Source organism: Camelus dromedarius, chromosome 18, assembly GCF_036321535.1.
Source record: "Camelus dromedarius isolate mCamDro1 chromosome 18, mCamDro1.pat, whole genome shotgun sequence".
Taxonomy (NCBI): Eukaryota; Metazoa; Chordata; class Mammalia; order Artiodactyla; family Camelidae; genus Camelus; species Camelus dromedarius.
Window position 1 is genome coordinate 28,858,667 of NC_087453.1, and position 20,572 is coordinate 28,879,238.

A 20,572-nucleotide genomic window follows, 5' to 3' on the forward strand; every position below is an offset into this window, starting at 1 on the left:
CGCCAAGCCTGTGCCTCAGTGATTCCTTTCTCCTACCCATGTCCACCAAGGGCAAGTTCAATTACTATCCTCTGCGGTCGCAGGAGAGCGTTGGGCAGGGGTGTGCTGAGGCCAGCTGCCACAGGATAGTGACAGCCTGCGGTCCCAGCTCCACTCTAGTGACATCACCCTGACAGTATGAAATTGGCCCCATGGTGGGAGAATTTACATCACAAAAATCAGCCTAAACTACATAAATCAGGGCTTCCCTGCCTGGAGAATAACTTGCTAAACATTTCACAGCACATCTCTGAATTGGGGAGGGGGGTGGAGGGGGACTAAAAGGAACACAGCTTATCAAAATCAAATGTATTCTATCCACACAAGACAAAACCATGCCCTAGTAAGGATAAGACATGCCTCGGTCAGGTCCCCAGTCTCCCTTCTCCATAAACTGTTTTGTCTTTTGCCTGGAAGCCATGTCTAAGGGAAAGAAAGTCAGCAACGCTTTTACTAACAAAGAAACAGGTCCAAGTGCTCATGGAGTTTTGGTTTAGGTCTGTTTTCCAAAAGGGACCAACCCTTTTGTGACTCCAGTCACAATACCACCCCTCGGGAGCTGCACACATATGTAATCTTTGCTTAGTTCTGAAGAACTCTTAATGAGAAAGCAAACATCCCTTATAGGACACAATTCAAATGAGGAAGATTTCATTAGACATTGTGTCCTACAATATAACAGGGAAACCCAGAAAAAAAAAAAAAGATGTAAAGATAGGATGGGAGTTACACAAAATGCTGCAGAGTCTAGCTTTGCCTCTGTCTTCTCGCTGCTAAACATCTGATAACACCTTGTTTTAAGGAAATTACTTTACAGCACACTTCGGTTTGTAAGAACCTATTTCTAATCACAGCTTATAGATAAGTATTCAGCCATTTGCATTTCAGGAAACAACTTCTGTTCAGCAGGGTGAACAGAGCGTCATGATTATCTTTGGAGAAGAATCCAGCTGTGTGTGTGATTTTGGCCTCACACCTACTGGAAACCTAAAGTTGTTAGAGTTCACAGAATTACCTGGAGAGCTTGTTAAAACACACATTCTTGAGTCCCAACCCTAGGGACTCTGAGTCAGTAAGTGAGGTCCATGAATTAGCATCTCTAATGAGCTCCCAGGTGACAGGTGACCACGATACTACCAGAATGTGGAGCTGACTTGGAGTAGCCCTGCTCTACCCAACACTACACCTTGAGTAGTTACAAGGGTCCAATGCCCATGGTACAAGGTCCAGAAAGGACGTGCTCCTGGTCCCATACATGGGTCTTTTGTTCAGCCCAGAAGTAGTAGTGCTGTTACAATGTTTAACCACAGTGACTCCCTGGAGGCAGGCAGATGCCTGGTGAATTTTCGTCACGGAGAAGATAATCTTATTCACCAAGACCTTATTTTAAGTTCTACACGCAAAGTGACATTCAGGTCATAACATATACCAACCATTTCATTCTCTATTCAATATCCACCTATGAGTCATTTAGTCAAATAAAAACCTTTAGGTAAGTATACAGCTTGATATTGTATTAAGCTGCTACCCTACTGGGAAATGTCCCCCTGCCCTCAATTTTTTTCCAGGACTTGTATTAAAAAGTATTTAAATATTTGCAATTAAATCAAACAATGCAGTCACCCTTTCCATGTGATTTGATGGAGTATCTGCGGCAGCCAGGATGTTCCAGCCACATGAGGCATAATTACTACAAATATGATGGCTTTCTTTTTTGTGTGTTTCAAAAAGTAGAAAGTTTCCCCATGGCAAAAAAAAAACAAAAACAAAAACAAAAAAACCAAAAAAACCCCCCAAAAAACACTTAAAAAGCTCATCGCTTTTAGGCAATGACAAAATAATGAAAGCATCTTAAAACATCATTTATTTATCCATGCTATGCATCAGAAGTCTCAGTACTGAGGGCTGAATGATTAGTTTACTCAACAATCCATTCTGGGAACAACCGAAAAAATGGCTCTTGTTTTCAATTCTGAACAAAACTATCCCACACAGATCTGCTGTTCTCCCGTTGGAATTTGGACTCTTAAAAGGCGTGCTAAGTGTCAATATTGCTTCTACAATCCATCAATCTGCTTCTCACAGAATGGTCAGAAAGTGTCTCAGAGTTCCAAGTTTTTGTTGGTTTGGAGAAAATGCATATTTATCTGAGTTCAGCTTCTTTTCCAAGTTCATCATCTGTAACAACTCATCTGACATCGATACTCTACCCATGAAATTACAAGGCTTGTTATAAAAAGACAGTTCATTTAGCATTGCAGATTATGTAAATGGTCTTCCTTATAGCGTAAGTATATGAAGTTATCACTAGTGTCATTGAAGAATTAGAATCACTAGTGTCTTTGAAGAATTAGACAAAGATTTTTTTCCCCCAATTTGGGGTACACAGGCTGATCTGAACGGAAAGAAATGATAAAGGGGGAAGTCATCTTTAGCTTTCCTCTTTCTAATATCATTGTTTCTCATAGGAAAACCATCCTCATCTTCCAGATGAGAAGCCGTCTTAAACCCAACACACAAGATTTTCTCTGCTTCTTTCCCTGCTCCCGGGCATCTCTTCAAAGGAGGGTGGTGATTGCTAAGAATCCGTCTTCTTAAAGCTTAATTCCTGATTACCAGACAAACACAGATTAAACAATACAGTGAAGCTGGTCCTAAGAAGACTGACGTTTTGCCAAAATTTTACAGAATTGCATTGTGAAACTGAAGAACAAATGGCATGAATGGTATGTTCTCAACTTTTACTTTGAAACATTTCAAAACCACGGAAAATCGGAAGAGTAGGAGATTTCATACCCATATAACCTGCACCTGCATGGAAGGTCAGCATTTTTCCACTCTGCTTTCTCGGCTTCTTTCTGTAAATGTATTCTACATGTATACATAAGTACACATATGCTTACATGCATGTCCATATATAAATATACGCATATACTTTGGAGATCACCTGGAAGTTACTTGCAAATGTGACTCTCCCTTCACAAGCATTCAGCAGATTTCTTGTAAGACCAAAGCCATTCTCCCACATGACCACAATATACTGATCGCATTTGGGAAATTTAACATTGAAACAATATTATCTAACATATAGTTATAGTCAAGGTTTCCAAATTCTCCCAAAAGTGTCCTTTGCAGCTTCATTTTCCCAGGATCCAATCCAGTACCACCCAGAACATTCAGTCTTCAGGAGTCGAGACTCCTTTAATTTGGGACAACATCTCGGCTTGCGTGACACTTATATTTTAAGGGTACTATAGCTGAGATTTTTCCAGGATGGTCCTCAGTTTGGTTTGCCCAATATTTTCCTCATGACTGCATTCGGATTGAACATTTTGAGCAGAAATACTGCTAGATGACACTGCATCCTTTCTTAACACATAAGAGGCATGTGGTTTCAGTTTGTCACACAATTGGCAATATTAAAATTTGACCACTCGGAAAAGGCAGCGTCTGCCAAATGTGTCCATTTTAATGGTATCTTTTCCTCTTTGTAAGTAATAGATAATCCGTGGGTGACACTTTGAAGACTCCGTGAACATTCTCTTGCCCAACAACTTTTAACCCAGTGGTTTTAGCATCCACTGCTGACTCTCACCTAGATTAATTATTGCTTGCTGTTTGCAAAATAAGTTTTGTATACACTGGAGATAGGGTCCAATACAAAAACCCATTAACTCATATACAGAAAATACCATGGCTTAACGGTTTCCTCTCTTTTCTGAGAAAATGCAATTCTAGTGGATAATTCTGTGAGTTCAGCTGTCAGTTATTTCTCTTGGTTAATTCACATCGATGAAAGGAAGATGGAAATGTACACAAAAGAAGTAAAATAAGTCCTTTAAAAATAAATGGCTTGAATGGTCTCTGTGGCGGTGACATTCACAGTGCAAATATCCCTCACATGCTCCCTCACATTTACCAGTTGCCCTTGCAGTGAGGAGGGACCAGGTAGCTAGTTCTGGCCAATGAATGACCCGTGAGTAGAAGTGACAAGTCACTCCTGAGCTGAAGTACCTATAAATCCATGAATAACCATTGTCTCTCTTCTTTGCTTCAGCAGTGACCACAGAGACTGAATGTTGCAATGAGGAGTCATAATACAGAAGCAGCCCAGGCTGCTACATCACTGCATTGGAACGGCTGCCCTAGAGAGTTGCATGCCCTGCAGTGGACTTGGCATGAGTGAGAAACACTCCTATGGGCTGAGCTGCTGGAATTTGGGGTTGTTTATTATCACAGCACAATCTAGTCTATCCCAGTATCTCCAAAAGCTAGTTTTTAATCAATAGTCAGAATTTTACAAGAACAACCTTTGGATGAGAATGGTGGTTTATTAATTTATCCATGGTAATCTCAACTGATACAAACGCACTGGTTACCTATGGATAACCCTACTCTTCCCTACTGTTCCCTCTGTTCTCTTCTTTTGTGACAACCAAACATCAATATAAAGGATGGCAGTGAGAGCTAGCAGTACCCTGGAGCTCCCTTCCGAGAGCTGCTTTGCAAGCTGGTTGATGTAACGTTGGTACTTGACATTGGCCATGGTGGGAGTATTTACACCAAGGAAAGTGGCGAGTGCTACAAAGCAGCCCCACTTCCCTAATCCTCAGGTGGAGAGCTGGTTTTTGAACATTTAAACAGCATGCCACTGGCTCTTGAGGAAACTGGATACAGAACTTCAAGAAAGACTTCTCTCCCTATTAAAAACTGTCTATATATCCAAAAGAAATGAATGCATATGACCACTAAGAGATATGTACTAGAGTGTTCACTGTAGTGTCATTCACAACCACTCCAAGCTGGTTACTATTTAAAAGCTCATCAACAGTAGAATAAACAATGAAATCCCATAAAGTGGTGATGAATTCAACTCACACACAAAAATGGCTGTGAATGTCACAAACACAATGAGTAAGAGAAGCCAACGCAACACATACCAGATGAGACTCCACTTAGATTAAAGTTCGAAACAGGCAACATTAATCTATGGTGTTAGAAATTAAAAATTATATGACTAGCTACACTTGGAGAAGGTAGTTATGGAACAGGAAACTATGAGAGACTTCTTGGGTCTAATTATATTCTGTTTCATGATCTGGGTGCTGGATCCCAGATGCACTCAGTTTATGAAAATATATCAAGATAGATACTGAGGATGTGCACACTTTCCTGTATGTAAAACATACTTCTATAAAATAGCTTGTTTTTAATTAAGGAAGAGAAGAGAAAGAAGAGAGAGGCAAGAGAAGAGGCTAACTTCGCTATTCCTTCCTACATCCAGACAAATCTGTATAAGGTCTGGATGCCCAGAACCGTCGCAGCCAACTTAACCAACACACTGAGGGGAGCAGAGCTGGATCCTCAAGAATGAGGCTGGACCACTTCCTCAGTCTTAGAAGTCTCTCTGGATCTCTTGTGTTGGAAAGAACAAATATCATTTTGATTTGGCCTCAGGTAGTTGTGTTGTCAAAATTATTCATTCTGATTTTGATTGAAGGCAGCCTTTGGTATCACATGAAGAAGCAATTTGAAAGTCAGGATTGCAAAGCAGAATGATTGATCCATTTAATAGTTTTCAGTGTTGCATCAAATAGTCAGCAAGGCTGTCTTAGTCCTTTGGAACTACTGTAGCAAAATACCACAGATTGGGTGGCTTATCTACCACAGAGGTGTGGTGCTCATGGTTCTGGAGGCTGGAATTCCAAGATCAAGGCATCAGCACGGGTGTCTTTTGGGTGAGAGTCAACTTCTGGTTCATAAGCCAGCACCCTCTCAACGTGTCCTCACATGGGGAAGGGACAAGGGATCTCTCTGAAAGGTCTTTTATAAAGGCATTAATCCCCTTCATGAGGGCTCCACCCTCATGGTTAAGCACTTCCCAAAAGCCCCACCTCCTGAAACCATCACCTTGGGGGTTTAGGATTTCAACATATGAAGTCTGGGGGGTGCGGATATGACATTCAGACCACAGCAAAGGTTATCCTGAAGGATTCACCTGTCTGCTCAAATGTCACCTCTTCAATAACAAAAAAATCGATTTACCTTTTTAATATATAAGTGTTATTCATATTTATTCTGTAATAACAGCATTTCCTCACTCCCATCACCTATTTCCTTCCCTTTGCTCTCCTATATTATTGTTAGCACACCTATACCTATGAAATTATATTATCTGCCTACATGTTTGTCTTCTGGAACATGAGCTCTACATAAAAATGAACATAAAAATAGAGGAGTAGAGAGACATTTTCCACCTTGTTCGACGTGGACTCTCTATTGCTGAAAATTGAGCCTGGCAGGCTGTGGACAATCAATGTTTCTTACATAAATGAAGGAATGCACATCTCTGGGCAATACTTCAGCTTTCCACTGAGTGCCTGTCAGCTTGTTTTCCCTGGTCTCCTTCATGTCCTGCAGTCACACTGTGGCTTCCCTCTTTCTTCCTGACAGATGCAGGTACCAGGCAGATCTGGTGGTACTGGGGGGCCTCCTGCCCTCCTTGCACTGGGACTCACCTAAGTCACCTAGCTTTATTTTAAACATAGTCCAGGGGTTTTCAGTCTTGCTATCTCATTGTCCTCTTTTTATAAGATTTTAAAATATGACCAACTATGCCTCTCCCAACTGCTGACACCTTCCCAGAACTTGTAACTTGCATTTTCAAAAAATAACCCAATGACAAGCATCCCTTTTAGCACAGCAAGAAAACAGAGCTGCAACATATTAGGCTGAACGTCTGACTAATCACAAGCAAATCTCACCCAATTAACGTTTCTTAGTAAGTGAAAGTACAGGCATCTGGGGCATGACTTGACCTCCGGCAGAAACGAACGGGCCTGGTGGCAGGACACGTTTTCAAGTGCACGGTGATGAGGCTTTCCTCTCTCATAATCAGGGGAGTAAATATTATCTGCAAAGTCCACCCAGCGTATAAAACTTGCCATCAAAATACAAGACAGTGTTTCTACTGGTCCCTCCATATCCCTGCCAGGCTGCGTAAGTACACATGTGTCCCCATGACAGGTGCTACCCCTTGGCCATCAGCACTAAAAATACTTCTTTGCTGCAACTGCCACAGGGTGAAGGCTTTGACTTTGACATAATTTACCAGATTTGGTTTGAGCTTTCTCCCCTCTTTTTTATTCTCAGTGAGGCTCTGAACTCTTTCCTTCAAAATTGAACCTGACAATTGCACAGCAAAGGGATTTCCAAGAACAAATGGGCTCCAAGCTTTCCTTCGAGCCCAGTTAGACAGACTTAATGTGCCCTGAGCTCAGCTGTGGGCCAGAGAGGGTGCATCTAAGGGACAGGGCAAACAGGACCACTTCCCTAGAGGTGACGGAGTGGAATGGCTTCACCTTTTCTCTAAATATTTAGCTGTGTCTCCTCCTCTTTTCAGTTGCTTAAAACCCAACTAGCCATTCCCCATGTGATGGGACCTCTAGTTTTGAGATGAACTATTTCGAGAGGAAGAAGCCCTTTAAAAACAAAATATGGCTGGTGGAGGAATACAGAGCAAGGAGACCGTGGGATGATGTGACCTGCAGAAATGGGTGATTCATTCCACTGAGAAGTTCTGATCTTAAAGGGGAGTAGGAAATGGGGAGAGGAGCTGGAGGGTCCTAAAGTCAACAGAATTTCTTTTTTCGTTTTCAACTTTATTTTTTGTTAGTTTGCATGCTTACTTTTAAAACAATTTTTTATAGATTTGTTTAATTTTTATTCTATTTATGTTTTGAAGGGAGGAAGGTAATTAGGTTTATTTATTGATGTACTTATTTTTTAATGGAGGTACTGGGGATTGAACCCAGAACCTCATACATGCTAAGTACACACTCTACCACTGAGCTCTACCCTCCCCCCAAGAATTTCTTTTTCTGATGGAAGAAAATAAGAGCACATGGATGTGATGCAGAAGGCAAGAGAGGATGGCGCTCCACTTTGTCAGAGGAGGGGTTGACCCTGTGACCCCGACAGGAGCAGAGACAGTTCATTCTGAGCAAAAGATAGGAAGGCAGAGACCATGGGTGCAGATGCAAGGTCAGGACTGTGATGGTGAGGATGTGGGGGCGTTCTATTCTGATGGCTCCATTTCTCCACATGAAACCAGAAGCAAGGATGCCAGCTACAAGTGGGGATGAGGGAGGAGAGAGGAGAAGGTCTGCAATGGTCGCCTAAAAGAACAGGAGAGCAAACGGACTCGGGGACATCATCAGACTCCCCAGAAGCTCAACAGACTCGTAGCACTTCCTGGAACATAAAGGGAAAGCAGCCAGTGTGATGGTGTGTTTTTCTCCAGCGTGTCCAGCAGGGCGAGGGCAGGCGACAAGTGAAGGAAAAGCTGACGTGATCAGGGTGAGACTTTTGCCAAGTGAAAACAAAGAAAGGAGAAAGGGGCAATGTGTGCAGAGTAGAGGCAAGAGGGTAGTTATAATTACGGTGATGAGAGTCTGAGCTGGACTGGGAGGAGGACGAGGACAGGAAGGGGATGAAGGACGCTGAAAAGGTGGTGGAGTGATGGATTTCAGGTCACAGTGGGGCTGCAGAGCTGTTGAGGCTGAGGTATTACAGGGCCCTCGAGAAGTTATCCTCAGTGCCACGCAGGGCTCCAATATCACCATAAATGGAGGAGCAAGTTGTTGAGGAAAGATAAACAGCAGAGATCGCCCCCTCCCCACCCCCATTGTTTAAGGCTGCCATGGGAACAGACAACTCAGACAAGAGCTGTCTTAAGGGAGAGATAAAACTGTCTCGTCAGGAAGAGATTAAGAAGGATTAGGGGAGGATTGAGGAGAGCTCCTAGGTATAAACAGAGACCGACGAACACCCTTTGCCTCTTGGAGATGGTAGATGTAAGAAAGCAAGATATCGGGAAGAAGGAAAAACATCCTTGGAAGAAACTGCCCGTGGCAGCCACAGCAAAGACCCACTTCCTGGAGCCTTCCTGCCTCCTTCAAGATTCATAAAACCACAGACTCTTATTGCTGGATTTCTAGCCAAACCCATTTTACAGCTGAGTAACTAAGACCCAAAGAGGTGGGAGGATTTGCCTAAAAGCCAAATAGCTACAATGCTGACATCTTGACTCATTTTTAAAAAGGGAAGATTGTCTTCAAATGTCAGCGGAACCATATGAAATTGACATTTCATAGGTCAAAAGAGGTAGAATATTGCCACTTTAATATTGTTCAACCTAACATGCTGGCGTTCTTTCCACTGAAGCAGTGTGTCAAGAATGAGCAATGAATTTTTTTTTTAATAAACTATTGCTCACTTGTTCCTTACTAACTCTCTGGATTTTATCAAGAAAATGTTTGCACAGAGCTCTGTGGAGTTAACCATAAAGCATCTCCTAAAACTGAAGTTAAATGTAACCTCTGGTAAGAAAATGATAAAGAATCAAAAAGTAACACCTGAGAGCAACCATCTGAAACTGTGACAAAGAGATCACTGGCGACCCTCAAGACTAAATTAAGGTGACCTGGGAAAGGTATAATTGTTTTATGATTATAAACATAACACTTACAGCTAAGGAATTACATTGTGTATTAGGACAAGAAGAATGGTCCACAAGGTGTCTATAAAAGGAAAAACAGAGTCGATTTGAATCCAAGAAAGGTGTTTTGCAGGAGTCTTCACACAGCCCCTTGGAGGAAAAGCCACCTCAGGGACAGATGCCGTTGGTCTACAAAGCTCAGTGACACCAGCCAAGAAGCTCATGTCACCAACTCTGCAAGCCACAGTCTCTTCATGAGGATAACCTGACTTCTCACTGGGATATGATCACAAAGAGAGGCTGCCAGTGTCAGATTACACAGTTTGGAATTTCTGGTAATTACGTTTCTCATCGAATATTAATACATTGGCTTTATTGCTTTTCACACCTTAGTCTCTGTACTGGGGGAACATGGTTCATGTGCATTGGTGTTTGAGATGTAACGAAGTAGATGCTGTCAGGGCCCAGGCATACCCCTGGGCCCACCAGCAGAGACCTTCTTCACCTGCCAAGGGGCTCCTGCTCCTCTTGGCCTGAGGGTCGGGGGAGGTGGTCAGGGGAAGGGCCCTGGCAGGGAGGGGGGCAGGCTAGACATCCCAGGGAATTAACACCCCAAGAGCGACCCTCAACCAAGCAAACGTTAGTGGATAAAGATCCCAAGTTCCTCACCCCTCAGTGGGAAAACTGGGGCGTCCCCTGTACTGTCTCCCCAAGGGTCTTCACGGAAAACTAAAACTAAGATAAGCCAGCACGCTGAGAGATCAGATTCCTTCAAAATTAAATGAGGGCTACAGTGAATTCAACAAAGTACGGAAGGCCACCCACGAGGATCTGTCCGGAAGATGAGCTGGCTTTGCCCAGAGAACTACAACGTGCCCCAAAGCTCATGCAAGTCCACCAGGCTCCACTGGAACAATCACAGAGGCGTGGCTTTTCCTTGCATCGCTTGCCTTTAAACTCTACCAGATGAGCATTTGACAGTGCACGTGGGTCTGGTAAATTACTTCTTACTGTCTTCTCCCATGGACAGGAGGTCACACTTCTTATTACTTGTTTCATAAGTGAAAAAGAGAAGCCTGAAGATTACACATTGACTTAATGTGGCGAGAAGGATATGAAAAGGAACACAGACAACAAGAACGGATAAGAGCAGGTAGTAAGCAGGGGCAGAGAGTGGTAAACAGCCAAATTAGTAAGTAGACACTGGCAGTGACTAAAAGCTACCACGGTAGTAACAGACGGCAGAGTTGAGTGTTGAGCTTTCTGTGGCTAAGTGCATTGCATACTTTATTCTCAATACTACTTTTTATTGTTTTATTCTCACATGAACACTACTAGGTAGTTACTGCTGTTGTCCCATTTTGCAGGTAACAAAAACAAGGCTCAAGGTTAAGCCCTAGGAAAACAACTGGTAAGCAGTCACGTTAGGATGTGTGCCCAGGCGGTCAGTCCTGAGCCCATGCTGTGCAACTGCTCTGTTCCATTGCTCTTTTCTCTGTCCTGGACAAGGCTAGTGAGTGTTATGTTTCAGAAGGCGACGTTCGAGAACGCAGGTGAGCACAAGGAGGAGATGGGAGCTCAAAAAAGTAGCACATGATGGAGAGTCAGACCTACTTAATCTGGCAAGTGGTGACACCATCGCAGTGCAAAGATAGTACCAGTCTGGAAGTCCCCAGCAACAGGAGACCTGCTCTGGGGTGGAACGCATCATTCAGTGCAACGCCTCATCCTTCTGGAGGGGAACACTCCCCACTAGAAGAGCTTGCGGGGAAGCAGGAACAGAGACAGTTCAACACTTCCCTTCTGAAACTAAAGTAAAGGCTGTGATTGGAGAAAATGGAAGCATGCACATAACTCTAGGGGATATCGTGGAAGCCACATCACACCTACCAAAAGTGAAGTGATAATCACTGCCACACGTTAGGGAGGATCTGGAGCAACTGGACATCTCCTACGTGGCTGGTGGGAGTATACAGTGGTACAACCACTCTGAAAAATGCTTCCTTATAAAATTAAACACCAACCTTATTACCCAGTAATTACATTCCTCAGTGTTTACCCCAAAGAAACAAAAGATGTGCAAAACTTTGCATAGACGTTTTATTCATAATTGCCAAAAATCAGAAACCACCGCAATGTCCAACAGAGGAATGGGTAAACAAATTGTGGCCTATCCATGCACTGGATATGACTCAAAGGAAAAAGGAAGGAACTACTGATAATACCCAGCAGTGGGCCTGGGAGGCATGGGAACAGGCATGGCAGGACACACTTTCCACAACAGGCTCAGCTAATTAATGACGGCAGAAATCACATCAGTAGTTACCTGGGCGAGGAGAGGGCAGTGGTGAATGACTAGAAAAGGGCAGAGAGAATATTTTTAAGTGACACCATGTTCTATCTTCACTGGGGTGTGGGTTTTACACACACACACACACACACACACACATATATACACAAACATATTTATGAAAACTCAGAGAACTATGAAATTTAGATATGTTTTTCCTTCATGGAAATTACACCTAAAAACAATTTTTTTTTTGAGGAAAGGAAAAAAGAGCTCCATCAGTAGACTCACTCATACGTTATCAAGTGTCAGGACAGCTGGGGGAAGTCTCTGTTTCAACTAACGGTCATTTCTCCCAGGAATGAATGGCCTGACTATAGACGAGTCCTTTGGTTTTCCTTCACGTACAAAGTATTACCACGTTCATTTCTTTTAGACAGAACATTGGGTCTAAATTGCAGTTGTATTCCCTACACGAGCGAAGTTTCCATCTCACATGTCTGTTAATTTCCCATCAGAATTCTCTTGGGAGGACCTAACAGAGGTTCTGCATTAGTGCTAAAGTTCCTCCAATCTGATGTGAACTGGTTTAAAAACTGAACAAGTAATTCATCGTAAGAAGAGTTAAATTTTTTACATCAGAAAAAGAAATGGTTATTGTTGAAAATGTCAGGAAAAGGGAAGCGAAGGGGCAAAAAATCAGGTAAACTAAAATTCGAATGCTTACTTTGTACTGAACCCCTGAGGAAGTGTTTTGCATACAGATCTCATTTAATCCTCAGAGCATCCCTGCCAAGTAGGAGTCACTGTGACACAGGTGACATGAGGAAACCGAAGCTCCTGGAAATTAATGTGTCCGAAGTTCAGAGCTAGTAAAAGGTGGAGGCAGATTTCATTCCTGGTCTGGATAACTCCATGGCCTATGCTTTTGTTGCCTGAGAGGACTTCCATCCATTTACACACTCAGCAGGTGTTTATCAAAGTGCCTACTGTTCCAGGAGCTAAAGACGTAACTGAGTTGCAACCCATTCCCTGCACTGTTGGAGTTTATATTCTGTTGGGGAGTATGGTGGCTTTAAATTATGTCCACTGCTTCTTTGAAGCTCCTTTTGATAACTGGAGCTTAATTTCCATTGCCCTGCATGTGGACTGGGCTTCATGACTTGCTGGTAACAAACAGAAGAAGTTAGAAGTGGTGTGTCACCCCTGAAACTAGGTCAGAACACACTGTGGCTGTCTCTTTTGGATCATCTTCTCTGGGGGAAGTCAGTGGCCTATGGTGAGATCACGCAGGCAGCCCTGTCAAGGGGCCCATGCAGTGAGGAACTGAGGCCTCCTGCCAACAGCCATGGGAGTGAGCTTGAACAGAGACCCCCAAGCCCCAGTCAAAATCTTCAGAAGAGACTACAGCCCTGGTCAATACTCTGACTACATCCTCATGAGAGAACCTGAGCCAGAGACATCCAGTTAAGTCATTCCTGGTCCTGATCCACAGAAACGATGAGTTAAACATTTGTTGTTTTAAGCCAGTACGTACGGCGGTAAGCAAAAAGGGTAGTAAAAACACTCCAGGAAGAAAAAAACAAAACAAAGAATTGAAATAAATGGAAAGATGCTAGTGCTATTTTGGGGAGGGCAGACATGGAAGGCATCTCTGAGGGTTTCATATTTCACTTGAGGCATGAAGACTGAGAAAAGAGAAGTGGCCATTGGATTTGGAAGTATGGTGGTAGCTGGTCCCCTTGACAAGATCAGTTACAGAAAATGGTGGCAACCAAGACCCAATTAGAATAAAACAGGGAATAAATTGATAGAAAGAAATAGAAGCATTATTTGCACATGTCTTCCTAAAGTCTTAGCTAGAAGAGCAGAAATGGTAAGGGAGCTAGCATGGGACATGGGAGGGCTGCTGGTGGTGGTGGTGTTTTGTTGGCATTGCTCTTTTACATGGAGGTATGGTATGATGAGAAAAATCCAGTGAAAACAGAGGATCAACCAAGGAGTAAATGAAGATATGCAATCTGGGCACAAATGCAAAAATCAGATAGGAATGATATTGCCTGCATCATGACAAGAAAGACTAGGGTAGGTGGAGCATGTGGGTAGGTTTATGTGAAGCTCTGTGGGTATGAAGATGAGGGGATTTCTGGTTAGTTTTTATTGTAAAAGTCCCTTTAAAATGCACATTAATTTTTAATTATGTAATTAACTAAAATACTAATCAAAAGAACCCTAATTCTGTTAGTGTTTATTTTCAATATACTGCTTTGGGGTTTTGTGTCTTACCATGTCCTGTGTCTCATGGTTGTAAGTTATACACAAGTTCTCCAACGGTATCTTTGCATACCTTTATATTTTCGTTTTTTGTTATTATACATTTAGTTCTTTAACCTGACTTTTACTTTAGGATGCATCATGAAGCATGGATAATCTCCTACCTGGATATTCAGTTGGCCCACTTACTTGATTGTTCACTGTCTCTACTAATTAGAAACAACATCTCTACTAAATTCTCATATAAACATGAGTCCATTTCTGGACTGCCAATTCTTTCCACTGATATATTGGTATATTCCTGTGTCTAGACCATATTCTTTTTTTTTTTTAAATGGGGAGGGGGGGTAATTAGGTTTATTTATTTATATTTGGAGGAGGTACCAGGCATTGAACTGAGAACCTCATGCATGCTAAGCATGCGCTCTACTGCTTGAGCTATAACCTCTCTACCATATTTTTTTCCTATTGTGAAATATAAAATACACACAAAAGAGCATTCAATACACATATACAGTTTAATGAACAGTATGAAAAGTAAATGCTGAGGTAATCATTCAAGTTCCAATAGGCGACATTATGAGTCCCTTTACGTCACATGTCCTTTCCTTTTCATAACCTTTCCTCCTTTACATGTAACCAATAGCCTGATACACACACACACACACAAGAGAACACATGCATACATTCACTTGAATGTGTGTGTGTATGTGTGTCTATATATGTGTATATATATATATATATATATATTCCTAAATAATACAGTTAAATTTTCTTTTACCTCACTTTTTAAATTATTATAGTAAATTTGGATATCTGGCTAATTCTCTTCACTACTACTTTTTATTCATATTGTCCCCATTTTTTGGAGCAAGTTCTTTTCCAGGTACATTCTGGAATCAGATAAGATAGTTTACAAAATTATGTTAGTATTTCAGCTGGTATGACATTAAATTAATAGATTATAATTATGTCAGTTCTAAGAACATGATATTAGTGAAGGGAGGGATTGGAAAGTCCCTACTTTTTGTGTATATATATATATATATATATATATATTCCCAATTTATCTATATTCTTTATATATATACGTATGCATCTCCACTTTTACATAGTTTCTTTTAATTAGATTTATACTATAATTAATACTGCAGATAAAATTAATAGTAGCCCCTTAAAGCCATTTCATTATTACAACTAAACACACTTAACGATTATCTGCTAAAGAGCTTTGTTTTCAATTAGCAGCAAAAGGCAACCGTATCCATGCATCTTTATCAAAAATATTATAATAATGATATTCTCTTTCCTAATAGCCCAAAGCACAAAAAAAGCATGAATTCCAAATACGTATAAGAATTTGTACTTGATATCCGTTCCAATACATATATTCTATAGTAAACTGCATGTTTCCACAAACTAAACCAGACTTCTAGCTCTCACTAGCAACGTTTGTAAGAGACTCTCTCATGGGGTGACTGACATAACCAGGCACATTGTCTGCATGGTCTGGAGCTCAAGCTATCAAAATACTAACAATGACTCTTCTGGAGTTGTGGGGAGATCCTAGTGAGTTACTGTTAGCAGGGGGCAAAATCAGATGAAAAAAATACACATTAAATAACTCTTCTAGAACACTTTTCACCTCTGGTTCATTCTCCCCAAACACTAAATCAAATCAGGAAAATTAGCTCAGAAAGAAATAGGACATACAGGGTGCAATTTAGAAAGGTCAATATTTACCCAAGAAAATAGCTCATCTTACGCTTCTCCAGCTCTGCTATTCAAAGTAAAGTTTATTCATTCTGCCGCTAACTTTACTTCCAGTTGGAATCTAAAATAACATTTTCTCAATCAAAAGCAAAATGTTATCCAGGTCCTGGGGGATGCCGAGATGTTTATGCCATACAGACTTCATCAAATAAAACTGGGCACATGCCATCCACACATCTACACTTATTTAGAAATGTGTATTTGTATGAGTGCTAATCTGTATTTTTAACACCAGAAAAATTAATTTCTCTATTTAGGTTAAAAATATATGTACAACTACACATCTTGGTTATTTTCTTCCCATCCATTATATCATTTATAAACATACTCCAATGAAGACAGTTAATCTCCAAACACTGAATATTAGCTTTCTCTGAAGAAGCCTTTGCACATGCTGTAACAGTTTGAATGTTAAGCAGATAGAGATTTAATTTCCTTTGAGTGTATTCCATCCATAAATCATGTACGTCAAAGGTTATAATCATAGAATATGTTATGACTTAGTCTTCTGATACATCATCAAAACCCTACTATGTTTGTTCCTTTACTTATGATGATGATGATTTTTCCTTTATTGACAGAAGTCTCAGACTTTGTGTCTTTTTGTTTGAAATGGACAGTGCCTAACAGTACACCCTCAGAAATAAAGCTAAGAATTGAAAGGGACAACATAAAGTTCTCCTTTAAATTGGCAGCTATCACTGATACTTACAAAGACAACTGTAGAGCATTTGGCAAATGAAATGCCTTCTTTTCAGAATATTAAATCTTAATGGACTACATTAATAAAACAGACGGCATCACTGTCAATTTTGGCTTATAGGAGCAGAATTGGTTAAGCCCGGGAGATGGGTGCACATCATCCTTCATGAGTTTACCAGCGATACAAAGGACAATTGTCTAAATGAAGGTGTAAAGAAGCAGAGAGGTTTTAGAAAATCTTACCTGGGTTAGGCGTAAATATGACGCTCCCTCAAAGAGGGCTCTCGAAAGAGTGGGAAATTAAGAGGATGCTGTCTTTGCTTGTCACGAAGACTGGAGAAGCAAGGAAGTTATAACAGGTATCACATGTCGTATGTCCTTAAATCAGGATGCTGTAGTTAAGTAGTAAGAAGGCTAGACCTTGACATATTGATATATTGAAATCAATTAAACAAATGCTTTTTAAGTAGAAAAAAAATGCCCCACAGAGATAAAGAACATGGGATTTTAAGGTCACACAAACCTAGACTGCAATCCTTGTTTTCCTTTTACTAGTTCTGGATCTGAGTCATGGCAACCCACGAATCTGTAGTTTCTTTATAGGAAAAATACTCCAAATCAAGAAGCTTATGTCCAACAGCCTCCTTGATGTCATTCGAGTCTTTCCTGGGAACTTTGCATCAGGCATGGTAGATTCAGTAATAAAGAAACAGAACCTGCTCTCAAGAGGAAATTTCAGTCCAGCAGGAAGCCTGACTATAAGCTAGAAGGTGAGTTCAGTGTGCTGACTTCTATGATGAGTGCACGGTCTCCAAGGAGGCATCCAGCCACAATCATTACTTACAAAGCTAAAGTAAGCACAGTTGTCTACTTTTCCCCTTCTTTCGGCCAAACTGTGAAAATGGGACAAATCATAGTACTGACATAAGAAGCACCAATATATCCAACTAAAGAATCATTATACATATGTATATACATATATACACACATATGTGTATGTGTGTATATATGTACATACTATTATTCCAAGTCCACATAAATGCCTGCCCTTACCCCATCCTGAAGTACCAACTTAGGCAACAGGTTCTTCTTCTGTTTCTGCCTCTAAGCATTGTGTCATGTTCTGATCTTCTGTTTCATGAATTCTAAGCAAGAGGCCAGGAGCTCTGAGAACCTCTCCATCTCAGTATCCCAGATTCTATTATTGCTTAAATAACTCTCAAGAAGGTAATCTTCATCTTCAGGAAAGGAGTCTATCTTTGCTTTCTTCCCTACAAGGATACATTACAGAACATTGTGTTTAAGACATGATATTTATTTCACAGGTGTGAATGCGTGTGTGACAACCTAAATCAAGTCTAAATTTATTAATTCTGGGGCTCGATTTTTAATTAATTTATTTATGTATTTTTTTTTTTATAATACAATGTTATAACTCTTTGTAAGAAGGAAGAGTTAGAAACATTCTGTCAGTTGGGTCTCATTTAACATGATACTCTCAAAAATCCTGAAGGCCAAAACAGCTTTCATCTCCTCGTTTAACAGATTTAATCATGCTAAAAATCTTCCACCTATAAAATTCTTCTAACTACGTCAATTGCCATTCAATGTGTGAATCAAAGCATTCATAATATAAGTCTCATGAAAAGGCAAAAAATAAAATTAAATAGTGGAAACTAGTGTCCTCTCAGTAACCTACACTGACACAACCAACCACAAGTGTCTTAGACAAGACCGAAAATATGGATAGCACAGGTTTCTGCCGGTTTCAACTTTAATTAAAAGGACTATTTCTGATGCTCCAGTTGTATTTTGACATGATGATACGAAAGCTTGCTTAATTTTTTGCTTTGGGGCTGCTACTGCTGAGATCCAGGACTGGGGACTGGAGAGTAGCATCAAAGATGAGATGGCGGTGGAAAATAAATCCAGTCTTGGATATATTTTTAAGCTATCACCCAGATGGAGACATCCAGCACAAGCTGGAAATTTAGCTTTGATGCTTGGGGAGAGGGAGTTGGAGACATAGATGTGGTGGTACACATTGCAGAGCTACTGTGAGAGCCATCAGGCTGTACACAATTATAGAGGAAGAGAGTAACCCATGGAGAAAGGCAGAGAAAAATCTCCTCAAAGAGAGTGAAGAAAACCACAAGGGAATGGTGAGGTGGGGAGAGAGTGAGAAGGAAGATAATGATGGAGGCTCTTGAGAGGTCAGGTGGACTGAGAATTAAAATGATTTTGTTGGATTTTTAATGTTATTTTATCACATTTGATAAGAACTCTGCCATTGGTGGGATTGCAGATGAAATGCAAGAAGGGAGAATGAGAAAATGTGAGAATACAAGGGCAGTTTAAGATGTTTGGAAGAAAAGGGGTGGAGAAGGCAGTTGCTTGAGAGGAAAGGCAAGTAGTGGGGAGACTTTATAGTGTCAGTGGGTAGAGGACAAGAAGGAAAGAAAGAGAAACACTGAATAGACCAATAAAACACAGGGGTCATCTGGAGCTGCAAAGTCCTAGATCAGGTGGGATGCATGAGATCAAAGGCTCACGGTTTGCAGGAGGTTGACGTTATTAATATATGAGCCTCAGGGAGCAGAGAAGTCAGTCACAGAAGGGACTACATTCTCTGTGATGTGGAAAGAAGGCAGGAAGCAAGGGAGGAAACTAAAAGACATGCAGGCATACCACTGCTTGGAATTTCAAAGTCCTCCTTATCTAAACTCTCTTATTTTTTACAAATGAATAAAACAATAGGTTTATCAAATGCATATTCAATAAACAACCAAGACATGGAAACAACCTAAATGTCCATTGACAGATGACTGGATAAAGAAGTTGTGGGATATTTATACAATGGAATACTACTCAGCCATCAAAAAGAATAAAATAATGCCGTTAATTCAAATGCCATTTGCTACAACATGGATGGACCTAGAAATCGTCATTATAAGTGAAGTAAGCCAGAAAGAGAAAGAAAAATACCATATGATATCACTTATATGTGAAATCTAAATAAAAAAAAAGATACAAATGAACTTATTTACAAAACAGAAACAGACTCACAGACATAGAAAACAAACTTACGGTTACTGGGTGGTGGGGAAAAGGGGTGGGATGGGCTAAATTGAGAGTCCAGGATTTGCAGATACTAACTACTATATATAAAATAGATAACAAGTTTATACTGTATAGTACAGGGAACTATATTCAATATCGTGTAGTAACCTATAATGAAAAGGAATATGAAAGTAAATATGTGTATGTATGTGTATGACTAAAACATTATGCTGTGCACCAGAAATTGACATATTGTAAACTGACTATACTTCAATTTAAAAATAAAGAAAGAAATAATGCCTGTTAAATAGAACTAATGCAGTTTAGCATTAAATGCACATTTTCTTTAATTTCAGAAAGTCTTCATATTATACTAGATTCACTTTAGCTTTTATTATATCTTCAGGCTTTCAAATCACATAAAGTTACAGGTTTAGCTAAATATCATAGTCCCTAAATATCATAATCCCTAGATATTTTCCAATCTGTATCCTACAGTCATTAAAAGAATTCCTAACACTTACAAATTACTCTAGGAAAGGATATAAAAAATTCTTCTATAATTAAATAGATCCTCCAAGTTGGAAAATTAACACATAACCATATTTGTGTTATTTAAATTATCACTGTGTCTTAGTATCTTCACATATTATTTCTATGATTACCACAATAAATTGCAAACAAACAGTTTGGTGATGAATGACAGTGAGCAAAGAATTTCAATGTTATAGCTTCAAAATGGTTGTGATAAAATGTGCTCACTCAACTGAATCACAGCATCTATTTTGTCAACTTTTCAAGTTTATCAAATTCTTTTCCAAATCTCTCTATTCCCCTTTGACAACATCTCCTTGGAAAAGTATCAAGTTTCCAAGTAAAAAAGACTATTCTCTCCAGATATGGAAATGTTGATGAAAATGTTGAAAATGTTTCAT

The 20,572-nt window shown here is 40.3% G+C and overlaps 1 protein-coding gene across 2 annotated transcripts in view; it reads right to left on the minus strand.

Annotated features, from left to right (window-relative positions):
• Positions 1-20,572, minus strand: part of PAK5 (p21 (RAC1) activated kinase 5) — a 246,834-nt gene that overhangs the window by 180,507 nt on the left and 45,755 nt on the right. The window lies entirely within an intron of this gene.